Raw genomic sequence first — 17488 nt, forward strand, 5'->3', positions numbered from 1 at the left:
TTAATCACAAAACTCTATAGTCTTCTCATGAGTAATAGTTTCTTTTTTCCCTCCATGATGACTTAGTGAGGTAATAAACATCTTATTTATAGAGTAGCTGTTACACCTGGACAGCTATCAAGGCAGCGACACCTGATAACCTGTCATTAGAGAAGGGAAAAAGTGTCTGTTTTTCCCTGACTTTGTTGTGATCGTCGTTAACAGACAGTGTAATGGATCTATACCTGACACAGTCTTAGTGGATGTTTGGGTGGTGTGATGGCCTGGGCTAATGGGGCACGCACGCACGCACGCACACATGCACGCACGCACACATGCACGCACAGTCCGGTTAAGTGGTGGTGCAGAAGTTACGCTTTAATGGTACACAGGCGAGACGCTTTATAATGGTACATCGACGCCAAAATATTTTTTTTTAAATAATGTAACTCGGCTATATAAATATTGACACGTGAAATAAAGCAAAATAAAGCCCTCAGAATTATCCTAGGATGTCCCATGAGCACTAAAGTACTTAATATGAGGAAAGAACTAGGTATACCCAGTGTTAAAGATAGAATAATTGAAGTCAACCTCATGATAGCCCTGAGGCTTTTGCGTGGTGATCCTGATAACATTGTTTCCTTAAAATTGCTAGAATATAAGAGTCATGAAACTGGTGACTACAACAAACTGAGAGGAACATCACACAGACCATCTACACTGACGGCTCTCTTAACACTGTCTGTGGGAGGGCTGGAAGTGCTGTCTTAGTGACTCAGCCTAACGGTAATACAATTATAGAAAAGATAATTAATAACTGGGAGCCCACTCTACAGCCTCACAGCCTTGAAACTTGTTGAAGACACTGCCACTGACAGTCTCATCCTCACTGACTCCTTATCCTCACTATTTACTCAGATTACCACACACACACATGTCTCTGAAGCTAAACACAAATGTACCTCAGTAAACATGACAAGAGTTGATGCTTCAGCTAAACTCGCGTCAAACAAAGACTCTGTTGAATATACAGTAACCTAAGCCTCAAACAGTAACCTAAAAACTGTAATTAGGAAAGAAGTTACTAATTTACTTGAAGCAGAGAGAGACACTAGTCATAATAATATATACACGGGGTACCACCTCTGGCAGTGTTCAGCAGACCCGTCCCCTCAGAGAAGACAACATGGATCATCCGGGTAAATTTGGATCATTTTCCCTGAACTGACCTCTTCTACGATCAAGGTATATTTTTGTCTAATTACCAATAAATGTATCCAGCAACAATAAAACTAATTACCTGATTATTTTCACCTGTAATTGTAATCATTTTACCTTTTATTCCTCACTAACACATCAGTAGTCTCTCTCTCGTGACTCTGAGCTACATGTATCAGCAGTACTAATAGTCATACAGTTATTAAAGAAAGATTAAGAGAACCGATCAAACCTTCAATCACTTCAACTCTTCCTCGTTAAAGCGATTGGATCTGACGTAATATAAAATAAATTAATAATAATAATTAGTATTTGCAATGGTGGAACAGACTTTAGGTGGACCAGCATCCGGCCAAGGTGGTGGAATAACTCTTTACTTAATGAATGTTAAGAATCAAGAGAGTAACTCCTGTCCCAACGCCTAGCCCAACACCTGTCCCAACACCTGTACCAACACCTGCCCCAACACCTGTCCCAACACCTGTACCATAACACAGAGAAATAATACATAAACGACAATAAAAATATACAAACCAACGTTGAGAAGTGAGGTTGTTGAAAGGACATTGAGAGACTAAGTACAGGGGAGGAATATGATTTAAAAAGTATTGATGAGGTGAATATTTACTGTAAGTAGAAAAAAGTATATAATAATGTCAATATAACAAGAACAATCTACATGGTTAATAATTACAGGTGCACAGGGACTTTTTGATCACCCGATACAAAATTTACTACACATTATCTACACAGTGTTGGTCTCTGTACAACAACAAAACGACCTCAACCTCGTAAAGTTCGCAGTATAGTTCCGGGTCACCTGAACGAGCACCTGTCCACCCTCTCCCAAAGTGGCGGAAGAGATAACAAAAAAAACCTATTATTTGTATCATTATCTTTCTATATCATTTATTATAATCTTCTACTGATCTTATTTCTCTCATGTCAGTTTCTTCTACTTTATTGTAGTTTTCTGTTCTATTAATATTTACACTCAAGGAAGAAATTTATAAAAGACGCCCTTAAGTTATGAGTACATAAGGAGGAAAATTGTTCTAAGATTGTATACAGTAACAGTTGACTAATATTTTTAGACACAAATGAAGGATTTCCATTATTTTTGGGGGGTAATATTTTTGAAAGTTTAATTTGTATCGATTTTTTTGTCTTTTTTTTACAAACTACAAGCAATCTTTATGTATTATTGTGTTTTATTATGGGTAAATATACACACACACACACACACACACACACACACACACACACACACACACACACACACACACACACACACACACACGAGTATAATGCACGACAGAACACACCAAATGACCCAGATCCTGAAATTAAAAAAATGCAAACAAGTTGAGTTAAGTGAAGATAATGAAACAGTCATTTTACCTGTCAAACTACTTTACGACCATTGACTGTATCATTACAACGAGCTCTTTAACTTATCTAAATGTAAAAAGCGCGAGTTAACTCCCTACCACATGTTACTTAACGATTAACTATTAAAAACAAAACTTATAAGTATTAATAAGTATGAATAATTACGATAATTTTAACCGTTTCAGAAGAAGTGATCTTAGTTTCCACGTCATAATTATATAATTTAACATTGATGGCTGATATGGATTTGTTTTTTCTCGTCATGTTAAGATAATTTCTATCATAGTTCATAAACAAATCGTCTCTATGGTATAAAAAGCGGTATAATAATAGTCTACTTCACCGTCTGTAAGAAACTGAGCTATAGAGTAATGGTCCTGACGTATATCAAGTGACCACAAAAGAGATCATAAACGCTAGAATCGACCACATAAACACGGACAGATTCAAATCCCTTTTACACGGATCCAACCATGTTAATTTCACGCACAAAACAAAAGAGCATTATCCACCAACACTTATAAGGGATTGTACCCACTTATCGTCTCCACAGTGTCATGGAACATATAAATATACGATTAATTTATGAGAGAAAAACACCTACTGTACATATATTCACGGATCTGAAACAAATAATAAAAAAAAAACGAATCGAATCCACACGTATCAAGGAGCCACTAAATCATCCCTGTCTTTTTTTTTCTTCCTTTTTTATGATTCATGAAACAAACGAACAAGAGGAGTGAGGACCTCGAACGCCTTCCTGTTAAGCCGCGAGATTCCCCGATCAGATAAGCTGAAACACTACAATACATCATCCGCAGCGCATCGTAAATTCGGCAGGTATCACTGTCATCAGGCGTTATAAGTCCGGCAGACTCCGGTTATCGGCGGACACAACTCCCGGCCGGTATCGGTGCCTGTGCTGCGGGCTTACTCAACCGTGGTGAAATATCTTTCCTCATCTCGTAAACTAAGTGACGCAGGAAGCCCCAGCTAACACTAGATTATACGCTGCATTGTGATACTACCGCCAGTGTGTGTGTGTGTGTGTGTGTGTGTGTGTGTGTGTGTGTGTGTGTGTGTGTGTGTGTGTGTGTGTGTGTGTGTGTGTGTGTGTGTGTGTGGGTGTGTGTGTGTGTGTGTGTGTGTGTGTGTGTGTGGTGTGTGTGTGTGTGTGTGTGTGTGTGTGTGTGTGGGTGTGTGTGTGTGTGTGTGTGTGTGTGTGTGTGTGTGTGTGTGTGTGGTGTGTGTGTGTGTGTGTGTGTGTGTGTGTGTGTGTGTGTGTGTGTGTGTGTGTGTGTGTGTGTGGGTGTGTGTGTGTGTGTGTGAATAAGGAAGAGATGGGTATAAAAAACTTTAGCCACTACCATACCCAAACACAGGTGAACTATTCCCTGCCCAGCCCACTACCTCGGCAGTCCCTGTGTATATCTCCACCCATGCTGTCCCTCCCCCTGCCTCTGCGGTGCACACACACACACACACACACACACACACACACACCCACACACACACACACCCACACCCACACCTGTATTAATTGGTGTGAGACAAACCTACCTGATTACCTACTTCCTTCCATTTTTATCTACGTATCAATCTACACTATTATTCTACCTACTTATTACCTAGTAACCGTCTTATCTACCCATCCACCTCCCTACGCATCTACCTACCTACATCAATCCTTATCTATCTATCCCATGATGTTCTGGTTCCCGTCTATATAGAGGAAAATCCGTTATATCGAAGGTCCGTTAGATGTGAAACCTTCATCTAACGGATTACATAGAGAGAATTCCGTTATATGGAGGTTTTACCGTGTTTTTTGAGATGCCGGAGGTACGATCACATGTTTTAATGGCAATCAGACAATATTGCTCTCGGTAAAAAAAAATAATATACGGTATTCAGAAACATATAATTGTGCTTAGAAATACACTAAATGGGTTTGAATGGAGGTTGTGGTGTTTTCTTATCATGTTAAAACGCTTAGAAGTAGTAGAGATGTGTGTTAGAAGTAGTAGATATGAGGTCTTGGTATGTGTGTGTGTGTGTGTGTGTGTGTGTGTGTGTGTGTGTGTGTGTAATTCTTGGTGCAATATACGTCACCAGTTCCCATTTTCTATGCGGTGTTTACAAGAGAAGCGGATGATAAGGATAACTTTAATAAAACTGTATCGCGATGTCTAGTTTCCGTTCGATGTGCTTATCATCCACCATTACCTCCTCATCCATATCATCCATACTACGTCCTCATCCAATCATCCACTACTACCTCCTCATCCAATCATCCATACTACGTCCTCATCCATATCACGTCCTCATCCAATCATTCACTACTACTTCCTCATCCAATCATCCACGTCCTCATCTTCATCATCCACTACTTTCTTCCCACCCCATCGAGTCACCCATCATCCACACTACCTCCCCACCTCAGCAAGTCACCCATCATCCACACTACCTCCCCATCCCATCATCCACACTACCTCCCCATCCCATCATCCACCCAGTCTACCCATCCCAATATTCCAGCTCAGCCATCATCCATCATCGTACAGGTAAGTGATACAGAGTTCATCCGCCTGAGGCCTCGAGTCAATCAGGTGTGTCACAGTCTCAAGTGCTGTAATAAGCTGACCAGGTGAGCTAATGACCTGAGAGTTATTGTCGTAAAATGGTACTTTAACAGGTAAGAGTGTTGGGATGGTGGTAGTGAGTAATGGTGGTAGCTGGGGGGTGGTGGTGGCTGGGGTGATAGTAGTGGTAGGTGGTGGTAGGCGGGGTGGGGATGATAGCTGGGGCGGTTGGAATGGTGGTTGTGAGTAGTGATGATGGTTGTGAATGGTGATAATGGTGGTGGTGGTAGCTGGGAAATGGTGGTTGGGAGAGTTGGTTGTAAATGCTGATGATGGTGGTATGGTGGTTGTGGCGAGTGTACGTACACACACACACACACACACACACTGCAGCAGCCCTTATTAACGGCAGGTAAGTACCTTCTCTCGGCAGACATAATTTATAACCCTATAATCTCTCAGCTTGGTCACCTGTCCTGGTCACCTGCCCTGGTCATTTCTCATTCCAGTTCATTTCATAATCTACCGAACATCATTCACAGGTACACAACACAGCACAGGCACAGTCCCCTTCACTAGTGCGTTTACAGGGGCTCGTCAGGTTTTGTGCAGTGTGGCAGCCCTGTGTTTGTTTACATTCCACAGAAGGGAAACTCGCAACAGTAAACATACTATGGAATCAAAGTAAAACAATATTAAAACAAATATATCAAAGATAATGATTTGTGGAATGTTTATATGACGAGCCCCTGTAAACGCACAAGTGAAGGGTACATAATATAAGAACAGGTATACAATGAGAGGTACAGTTGGCTCAAGAAGATCCCGTACCCTCTGTGGTGACCTCTACGTACAGTACACTATGTCAGCGTCACATTACTTGAGTAAACTTATGAACGAATGCGTAACAAAAGCACTGATTAGTAGAAAAAGATCCCTGGACATAATTTCACTTGGCAAATATGTCTTTCGTTGTAACTCTTCGCCATTATATCCCGCAAGGTGGCAGCAGCGGCGCTTTGGGCTCTATAATTTCCATCATGTGAGCTGTGAGCGCTGCCTTACCTACTCCTGCCTCAATGTTTAGTTTAACCTTATGATTATTTATGCCTATTAAAGTGACTTTTTTATTTATTTTTATCTTTTACCATTTTGTCTTTCTTGGTGTGTGTATGTGTGTGTGTGTGTGTGTGTGTGTGTGTGTGTGTGGGTATTAGTTTAGATGGGCGTTTGTTCCCCCCTCCCTCCCTCTCTCTCTTTCTCTCTCCTTCACATAACTCTCTCTCCCTCCCACCATTACATGAAGTCATTTAAAAACCTATTTGTTTCACCCTTGCTATTACATCAGAGATATTAGACACATATAGACACAGACAGACAGACAGAGATGAATGGATCTATAGTTAGGTATTAGGCAGCTATCAAACAGGGAGGTACTACCGCCTGGGAAGATATTGGAAGCATAATGTGTTGTCTAATGGTAGACCCTGCTGCCATATGGCATCACGAAAATTGTGACCAAGTCCCAGGTTGATGATCTGACTTTCTGCCTCATTTACACACAATTGCAGGGTCTCAATTGTTTCTCTTACCATTGACAACATAACGTATACATTGTTTCTCACTCTTGATTTGTTGAATTTTTTGCATATCTGTATTTATTTTTTATTAAACTTTATTTTTTTTACCCCCACCCCGATGTGGTTCAGTGACCTGTGCCCCGGTGGACTAATCCCCTTAAAAATGAAGAAATAAACAGACAGACGGACAGACAGACAGACACAAACACACACACTTTACGAAGGCACCCAACACCCTCATACCTGTGGCTAAACTGACAACATTTCAACTACATATAACACGCAAGGAAAGAGTCACCTCCCCCCCCCTCACCACCACCCAGTTTATCGCCTCTGTGGACGGTGTTGTGAGGGTAATTACTCTTAGTGTGAACGACATCCTAACAGTCTTAAGTGGGGAGGGGAGGGGAAGGGGGAGGGGAGGGAGGGAGGGGAGGGAGGAGGGGGAAGGGGAAGTGTCGGATGATGAGAGTAATAGTGATTCTTAATTGTCTAAAATAATATTAATCTACGTCTGGTTGTCTATCACGTGGTCTAAAACTGTCGGGGTTGGTGGAGATAATGAGGGAGAGTGTTGGTGATAGAAGAGAGTGTTGGTGATAGAAGAGAGTGTTGGTGATAGAAGGGAGTGTTGGTGATAGAAGGGAGTGTTGGTGATAGAAAGGATGTGTTGGCGATGAAGGGGAGTGTTGGTGATGGAGGGGAGTGTTGGTGATAGAAGGGAGTGTTGGTGATAGAAAGGAGTGTTGGTGATGAAGGGGGAGAATATAATAGCAGGAACCATCACCACCTCAACCAGCTGTCCGCCACTACGGAATTAAAAACACTAGTTATTACCGTAGTCAAGTGGTCGGACTCAAACCATAATTGTCTTGTAAATAGTCGTAAGTCCTGCATGGTTAGGTGGTTGACTGACTAAGCTAGAGTGAGGGGGGAGGGGGGTGGTTGATGGTGGTTGTCAGGAGTTGTTTGGTAGAGTGGTATTAGTGGTGGTGGTGGTGGTTGTCAGGAGTTGTTTGGAAGAGTGGTAATAGTGGTGGTGGTGGTTGTCAGGAGTTGTTTGGTAGAGTGGTAATAGTTGTTTGGTGAAGTGGTAATAGTGGTGGTGGTAATGGTTGTTGTTGTCAGTAGTTGTTTGTGATGTGTTAATAATGGTGGTGATAGTGGTTGTAGATAGTGGTAGTAGAGGTGGTTGCAGATAGTGGTGGTAATTGTAATGATATATAATGGTTAAAAATATATATATATTTTATATATATATATATATATATATATATATATATATATATATATATATATATATATATATATATATATATATATATATATATATATCGAATTTAACTTTCATCAACATAACACATTAAGTTTTCTTCATAAATTAACACAATAAAAAATTATCAATTTAAAAAAAAAATAAATTCAATCTATGTAGAAAAAAAAAAAAGAAAAAAATGTTACTTATCATAAAAGACCTAAAATTTTACTCACCCCTAATAAAAACACAAAAACCCCCCACTATTCATAAGACCTGATTCACTCTTCATTATCCTCCCCAGTTCACGATGCCAGAGTTTCAGTGTTGGATTAATACGAAGAATCAAAACAAACTTAATAATCCGTCTCTATTAAGAATAATCAAAGGAGTACCGTTACCTTACTAAGAAACTATAATAATGCTACCTGGTCTCCAACTTATGCCAAACACTGCTAATTGATCAAGAACGTCATTAGGAGGCGCCATTACTCAGACACCTCACTAACCAATAGAGATTAGCACATTTATAATTGGTCCATTTATATAAGAAGCGCACACGCGCACGCACACACACACACACACACACTTCTACACCATCCTCGACACCGGCTCCTACTACCACCTGAGATCCCTAGCCCGAGAATTGCTGTTCGACACCACAACCGTATCCAGCCCATACGTGCACGAACTAATCGCTATAAGAACAGCCCAGTCCCAACCATTGTAAAAATTATCAATAACTTGTAATAAACCAGTGTATTCACTCCCAGTAAATACTACTTCTTGCACTGTCACTATGTTGAAATGCACTGTACTATCTACTTACACTTACACATTCACACACACACACACACACACACACACACACACACACACACACACACACACACACACACACACACACACACACACACACACACACACACACACACACACACACACACACACACACACACACACACACACACACACACACACACACACACACACACACACACACACACACACACACACACACACACACACACACACACACACACACACACACACACACACACACACACACACACACACACACACACACACACACACACACACACACACACACACACACACACACACACACACACACACACACACACACACACACACACACACACACACACACACACACACACACACACACACACACACACACACACACACACACACACACACACACACACACACACACACACACACACACACACACACACACACACACACACACACACACACACACACACACACACACACACACACACACACACACACACACACACACACACACACACACACACACACACACACACACACACACACACACACACACACACACACACACACACACACACACACACACACACGCACACGCACGCACACACACACACACACACACACACACACACACACACACACACTCTTCCCGGTCTCCTAACCTCACGTATCAACGAGAGTCAACCAAGAACCATCTCCCCTGCTGCTGGGTGTGGGTGATATTATTTCAGCTGAAGGCATTAAGCTAGGAGAACGCCTCACTGACTACCAACAAAGGAGCTGACAGATGGGATACACAGTGAACGTAATATGTGGTTCTTAGTTGACGTCACTGTGGATAGTTCACAGGATTTAGTTTCAGTAGATATGAAAAAAAAATGCCATACAGGAAGTGACTCAAGACCCCATCGTCAACACCAAAGACCGGGTGAAGGAGAAGACGTGTCAAGACCTAGTGAGGCAGCCACGTACAGGGGGAGGAAGGACCGTCACAGCACACACCAACACCCACAATATACTGTAAACAAAACCACGAGAACACGGTGGAGTAGCCTCAAAAATGCTCCAATACGCATCAACCCATCTAGAGAGGAATTGCCTGCAGACTGTACAGTAAGTGGCCGTCATTCACTCGACTCCTTACTGATCAGACCAAACTACTACCAAGCGAAACATTATCATCAACACAACGTTTTCCTTCAGTGTTATTCAAGACAAACATTTAAGATTAAGAAACCTATGGAGACTCTGAACCATGGCACGTAAAGCATAGTGAAATTAACAACACCAACTACAAAAAAATAATAATAACACCTTAGGCTTCACAACTCTCAGGGAACCACAGAGATAACAACACTCACCCAGCCACCACAACCATGGGGAGATAGGAAACAGTTGTAGTGGGATTAAACATACACTCTCCCCCCTCCCCTTCCCTACCTCACCCAGAGCACACCCGGAGTGGGAGGGGGAGGGAGGGGGGAGCTCAAGGGAAACTAGGATGCAAAATACAGGAATCCTAAACTACGAATATTGTTTTGTGTTAATAGGATCAGAGACTCTAGGATCCGGGAATCTCAAAGCCCTGGATTTCCTGAATAAGTAGAGCCACCCCGAGACTCCAGTTATATACTCTAACGCCTTAGCTTAGCGATTCAGGAAGGGAATTGTCTGTTGGTCACTCGGCTTTGCATCCCTCATCCTATAGTAACGCGAGAGAGGTTCTAAATTGTTGAAGTTTAAATATTTACATTATTAACAAAGATCTATTGTTGTGGTAAATAGACAAATGCATTAAAAATAAATGTCTAAATATTCCATAACCATTATAGATCTTTCGTAATGGTTCAGGTAGATTAGTCTCGATTTTCAGTGAATATTTTGTAACTTGTTCACAGAGGCAAGAACCAATCATACGTGACTCTTCTTACACTGACACTAATAAATACTGTATTTTATCAATTACATTCTTACAAACACGAAATACATAACTCAGATGGTTTGTAAGATAATAAAATATAGTAAAGTAAAAAAAATCCCTTCCACTATAACCCAATTATCTAAAACATGACGGATAATTTATCATCAAAACAATAGAAAAAAAAACTGCTTCGAAAAAACAACCAGAAAGTGATCAATGTATCGCGAAAACACGAGGTAACGTGACGACGCCGACACACAAACACACAATCATCTTACAAGTTATTCAGACATACGGAAGACTCCCCCGAGATGCGTCACAGGTAACGATAATAATTAATTAACACTTACCTGGGCATACCTGAAGGTGTAGTGTTGTGTTATTGTTCCACGAGGAGCTGTGGAACTTTTATTTACCTGTAAAAAAGAAGAAAATCAATAAGACTACCTGTCATTTATCACACTAACACCTGGATTTTCTTTTCATCATTAAACCTAAACAAAAATAAATAAACACAATAGGTAGTGACTTATACATTAATTCTTTTGTTCAACAGGTTATAACTACACGTGTGTAATTAATACTCACCTTGTTTGATGAACGAGGAAAACCTGTGATGACCTTTGGTGACCTGGGATGACCTGATATGACTTGTGTGACGCTTGGACCATCTGAAACAAACACTATAAGGTTAAAAAAAAAATAAACAAAATCCACAAAACTACTTTCACTTTTCAATACACAAAACTTTTCAAATTAAAAATATAAAAAGTTTATATACATTATCCCCCACAAATCACTAACTCCGTCTACGTCTTCCTGTAGTAAATAATTAATTAATCACCTGAGCGACTTTGACACCAGCGCGACAGGTAAACTTTCTCTGTAGTTCACCTGAGTCTTTTACCTGTCCAAGAAAGGTTATTTGATAAAGGGTTAAGAAGCCGGTAGCCTCTGGACCTATTGTGGTCAATGGGATGGTCACTAATACTGTGTCTAAGTCATAGTGTAGGAGTGAGGAGTAAGGAGGAGGAGGAAGAATAAGGAGAAGGAGTAATAAGGAGGAGGAGTAAGGAGGAGGAATAATGAAGAAGGAGGGTGCAAGATATAAGGTATACCAATTAGTGTAGTCATGATGCAGATATAATGAGTCTTATTATCGGGTCATACAAACCCCGCCGGCTGCCATGACTACCACCATTACTGCTACCACCATTACTACCACCACCATTACTACTACCACTATTACCATCACTACCACCAGCACCACACTACTATTTGCTTTCCCAGTTACACACACACACACACACACACACACACACACACACACACACACACACACACACACACACACACACACACAGTATATTATTTGTGTATTTTTCTTCATATAACAAAAGTGTGTTTTTATATACCTGTAAGTAGGGGAATATATACCTGTGTGTGTTGGTTGTGTTTACTGGTGTTCTCATAAGACAGACAGACAGACAGACGGACAGATAGACAGACAGACCTCCGTAACTCCGTCTATTGTTCATTTTCTCCACCATCATCATCCATCATTCTCCTCCACCATCCTCCTTCATCATCATCCATCGTCATCATCCACCATCCTCCTCCATCATCCTCCACCACCATCATCTTCCTCCACCATCATTCTCCTCCACCATCCCCCTCCATCATCATCCACCATCATCCTCCTCCACCATCATTCTCCTCCACCATCATTCTCCTCCACCATCCCCCTCCATCATCATCCACCATCATCCTCCTCCACCATCAACCACCATCATCATTTCCTCCACCATCAACCACCAACATTCCTCCTCCATATAGCATCATTCTCTTCACCATCATTCTCCTCCACCATCATTCTCCTCCACCATCCTCCTCCACCATTATTCTCCACCATCCTCTCCACACTCATTATTCTCCACCATCCCTCCTCCACCACCATTCTCCTCTCACCTCATCCCTCCTCCATCATTCTCCTCCTCCATCATTCTCCTTCCACCATCCTCCTCCCACTATCCCTCCTCCACCATCATCCACCATCATTCCCCCTCCACCACAAAGGCTGTCGGTGAGGGAGAAGCTGTAGAATAAAGTCTACTTATCAATACAAGACTTTCTGTCAGAGGTAAGAATGATAGAGATCACAGGCGGGGGAAGGAGGTGAGGAGGGGGTGAGGGAGGAGGGGTGAGGGAGGGACACTCATCACATGTACATCTCCTTTCAGGGTTCTTGACGCCGCCCAATCTCCCTCCTCCTCCCTCTTCCTCACTCCCTTCCTCTACCCCTCACCTCTTCCCTCTATTTCCTCTACCTCTACCTCTTCTACCCCTACCTCTTCCTCTACCCCTCCCTCTTCCTCCCCCTCTACCTCTACCTCCTCTCTTCTTTCCCTTAGATTCCTCTACCTCTTCCTCTTCCTCCCCCTCTTCCTCTACCTCTTCCTCTACCTCCTCTCTTCCTCTCCCTCTTCCTCCACCACCAACCCAAAACAGGGAACCACAGAGTTACTGAAACATTAATTTTCTTCGTGTCTTCCTCTTGTCTTTTCTCTCTCCAACATTCCGTCGCCACTCACCACCACCAACCACCACCACAGCTTACTACTGGTAGGTGAAGGAGACTGGTTAACAGGGGTGTTCACTGCCTTGGTTCAGATTGTGTTCAAAGTTCAGCGTCAGGGAAAGAAGACAGGTGGAAGTGGGGGTGTGTGTGTGGGTAAGTAAACGGCAGTAAGAGTGGGTGGGTGCGTGTAAGATAGATAGATAGATTAATTGAACACGGTCATTAGCTCAAGGTAAGTTACCCCCTTCCCACTTCTGTACCAATAACAATTATAATAGTAATTCTCTGCTTGACTTTTTTTTTAACGTGGGAAATAATTCTTGAGAGAGAGAGAGAGAGAGAGAGAGAGAGAGAGAGAGAGAGAGAGAGAGAGAGAGAGAGAGAGAGAGAGAGAGAGAGAGTTTTCTTACAGGAGCTATCAACTTGACCAACATAAAGATATGACAGGAAGTCTTCATGTTGTTTACTACCAAGACCCACAATCACCATGGCAACATCTCTTAACGACGTGGTCCATCTATTGAACATCATCACCACAGGGAGTCTCTCAACACCTGTCTGTGAGCACCAACTGACCATTACACACACACACACACACACACACACACACACATACATATGAGAAGTCCTGTAAATTTTTCATAGTTATTAAGATTTCTTTGAGAGAGAGAGAGAGAGAGAGAGAGAGAGAGAGAGAGAGAGAGAGAGAGAGAGACTCTCATTGTCTCTTTGAAGGTATTGACTATTAAATATCTCCAAATTTCAACTAGACTGCCGCTCACCCACCCACCTCCCTCCTCCTCCTCCTCCTCGCCCTCCACTTCTTCCTCTTCCTCCTTCTCTCCGCCCTCCTCCTCCTCCTTCACTCCCCCCTCCTCTTCCTCCTGCCTGTGACGCTGGGTGACGGAGTGGTGGTAATACCGGCCGTCACACGCACATTAACGTCACGCGCACGTAACTGTCTGGTGATGGTTGCGTCACACTCTGTTGCTCCAGCTTAATATCTTCCGAGTACCAGATTGTTATTTACACAACTATAAGTATAACAGTGACAGATAGTTGTGTGTTTTGGGTAGCGTCTCTGTCTCTCTGTTTATCTGTCCATCTGTCTCTGTTTGGCTGTCTTTTTGTCCATATTTCTCTCTCTCTATCTTCTGTCTGTCTGTCTGTCTGTCTGTCTGTCTGTCTGTCTGTCTGTCTGTTTGTGACTGTCCATCTATCTCTGTCTAGTCTCTGTTTGACTGTCTGTTTTTGTTGTTATTGTTCATCATGGTCGACACCTGAGCCCTGAACATCCTCGTGTTACCTGTGAGAACGCGACCATCACCTGACGAAGATCTTGGTATAACCTGACCCTGAGTGTTTGTCCTTCATTATATGCAACTATGATGATGGTAGGTCCTGTTGCTGCTATTGTCACTACTGCTATTGCCACTGCTGTCGCTATTATTCTCAGTATCCCTGCTGTTCTGATGCTGCTGCTGCTGCTATTATTAACACTGCTGCTGTCCTGCTAGCGAACTCCTGCTCCTCATATTTTTCCCTCCTCTCTCCTCCTCCTCTCTTCTTCTCCTCCTCCTCCTGCCTCCTGCCTCCTCCGGGTGGATAATGGCAGCCAGAAACAACAACAACTAACAACACATTACAGCTACATCACTGAAGTTATGATAAAATGTTTCCTCACATTGGTTTTATTACGGTGGGGAGATACCTGAGTTAATGACGTCACGATAATAACAGGTATGGCCTTGATGAAGTTCCTAACACCTACATTAATCTTGTGATGGCGCTGTAGGGAGGTCTGTCTGCCTGTCTGTCTGTCTGTCTGTCTGTCTGTGTCTTCATTACGGTCTCTTCTTCTGTCTATCTCTGCCCCTGCCTGTCTCGTCCTTCCTCCTTCCTCCCCCTCCTTGTCCCCAACTACCATACCCATTCTCTATCTCCCTCTCCTACTCCTTCCCCCCTTCCTCCCCTCCCTCTTACCACCTCTTTCACTCACCCACCTTTACCTCCCTCTTATCTTCCCTACCTGCTTTCCCTTCCTCTCCTCGCCTTCCCCCTTCCTCCATCTCCATATCTTCCCCCCCCTCCCCCCTCTTCCCTTCGCCCACTCTTTGCCCCTCCTTATCCTCTCCTCGCTTTTCCCCCCTTCCTTCCCGTTCCTATCCTCTCACCTCCCTCCCTTCCCTCCCTCTCCCCCCTCCCTGTCACCTCCCACCACCCACCTCCACCTGCACCAATTTACTCCCAGTAATAGCTATGGTCGCCTCACACACTGCTAGTAATTACTCACTGATCGTTCTATAATCCTCGATGTGCCATCCTAATAATCCCTCAGAAAATAATATTATATATACGTCAAATTATTCGAGGCAATGAGGATAATTCGGTCTCGTACGTGATTACAAACAGTGGATTATATCAATGGTGGTTGGCTGTCAGTAATGGTTGACTCTTGTTGCTGCTATTATTATTATTGGTTTTATTTAGTGAGTACTCCTTTGTGTTACCAACTATTAATATATAAACAGTTGCGGTGACCTGATGAGTTGCGTATTAGTCTCCTGCTGAAACAGATTCCATTATAACGTTTAAGATGATACAAGTGAGGAAATGACTCCATAAGTGTTAAGTGAACTGATAACTTAAGGCACTTGTGGTGGTGTGGTAGTTTGTTAACGAGGGGGAGAGCTTCAGGTGGTTAGGTTATGGAGCTTAACTTACACACATAATGATAATAAATGTACAATTACTAACAAAACAACAACACCAATAATAATAATAATAATAATAATAATAATAATAATAATAATAAAATAATAACAAGAATAACTCTTTCCTATTCTCCCTTCCTTGCTTCTCTCCTCTCTCACACCTTCTCTCCATCTTTTACACACACTCTCTCTCTCTCTCTCTCTCTCTCTATCTCTCTCTCTCTCTCTCTCTCTCTCTCCACACCCCCCTCCCCCCTCTAGCATGACACGAGACCATCCATCTCCCAGACTAACTTCTTAAGTCGTGGAGAAGGGTCGGCGTGGCCCAAGTTGGTCCAGGGTGATACAAGTTACATACTTACATACCCCTGTGGCTGGCCTGGCTGAAGGGGGGAAGGGGAGGGAGGAGAGAGGGAAGGGTAGGGGGAGGGAGGGAAGGGGAGGGAGGGGAAGGGTAGGGGAAGGGTAGGGGAAGGTAGGGGGAGGGGGAAGGGGAAGGGTAGGGAGGGAGGGGAAGGGTAAGGGAGGGGAAGGAGGGGAGGGGGGGAGGGGAGGGTAGGGGAGGGAGGGGAAGGGAGGGGGGAGGGGGGAGGGAAGAGGAGACGAGAGGAGGAAGGGGGAGAAGGAGGAAAAGGGGGTGGAGGATGGGGGAAGAGGAGATGAAAGGGAAGAGGAAGAATTGAGGAGAGTGGGGAAGGGCGAGTGGGGAGGGGGAAGAGCGGAGGTGGAAGGAGAAGGGTTGGGGAAGAGGAGAGGAGGAAGAGGAAGGATAGAGGTGGGTGGGTGGGGGAAAGGAAAGGGGAGAGAGGGGAAGGGAAGGAGGAAGGAAGGGGATTTTGTCTTCGTTATTTTTAATTTGTTTGTTTATTTCATATTTGATCAATGTGAAGACTTAAGACAACCTAACTTTAATTTACCTGATGATTAAACGCCAAATGCTAGACCTAACCTAACCTAATCTAAGCTAACCTAACCTAACATAATCTAATCCAACCTAATCTAACCTAACCTAACCTAACCTAACCTAACCTAACATAATCTAACCTAACCTAACCTCACCTAACCTAATCTAACCTAACCTAACCTTAGTGTATGCGGAGGAACAACTGAATATTGTTGTGATGACGCCCATTCGTGTTACCATAAAATTCAAATTACCATAATTAGGTCACCTAAAGGAGTGTGGTGAAGGGGTGTGGTGAGGGGGTGTGGTGAGGGACTGTGGTGAGGGAGTGTGGTGAGGGAGTGTGGTGAGGGAGTGTGGTAAGGAGGTGTGGTGTGATGGGGTGTGGTGAAGGGGTGTGGTGAGGGGATGTGGTGAGGGAGTGTGGTGAGGGAGGTGGTGAGGGTGTGGTGGAGGTGTGGTGTGATGGGGTGTGGTGTGATGGGGTGTGGTGGGGGTGTGTGGTGAGGGTGTGGTGAGGGATGTGGTGAGGGAGTGTGG

Source organism: Homarus americanus, unplaced genomic scaffold, assembly GCF_018991925.1.
Source record: "Homarus americanus isolate GMGI-L3 unplaced genomic scaffold, GMGI_Hamer_2.0 scaffold43308, whole genome shotgun sequence".
Lineage (NCBI taxonomy): Eukaryota > Metazoa > Arthropoda > Malacostraca > Decapoda > Nephropidae > Homarus > Homarus americanus.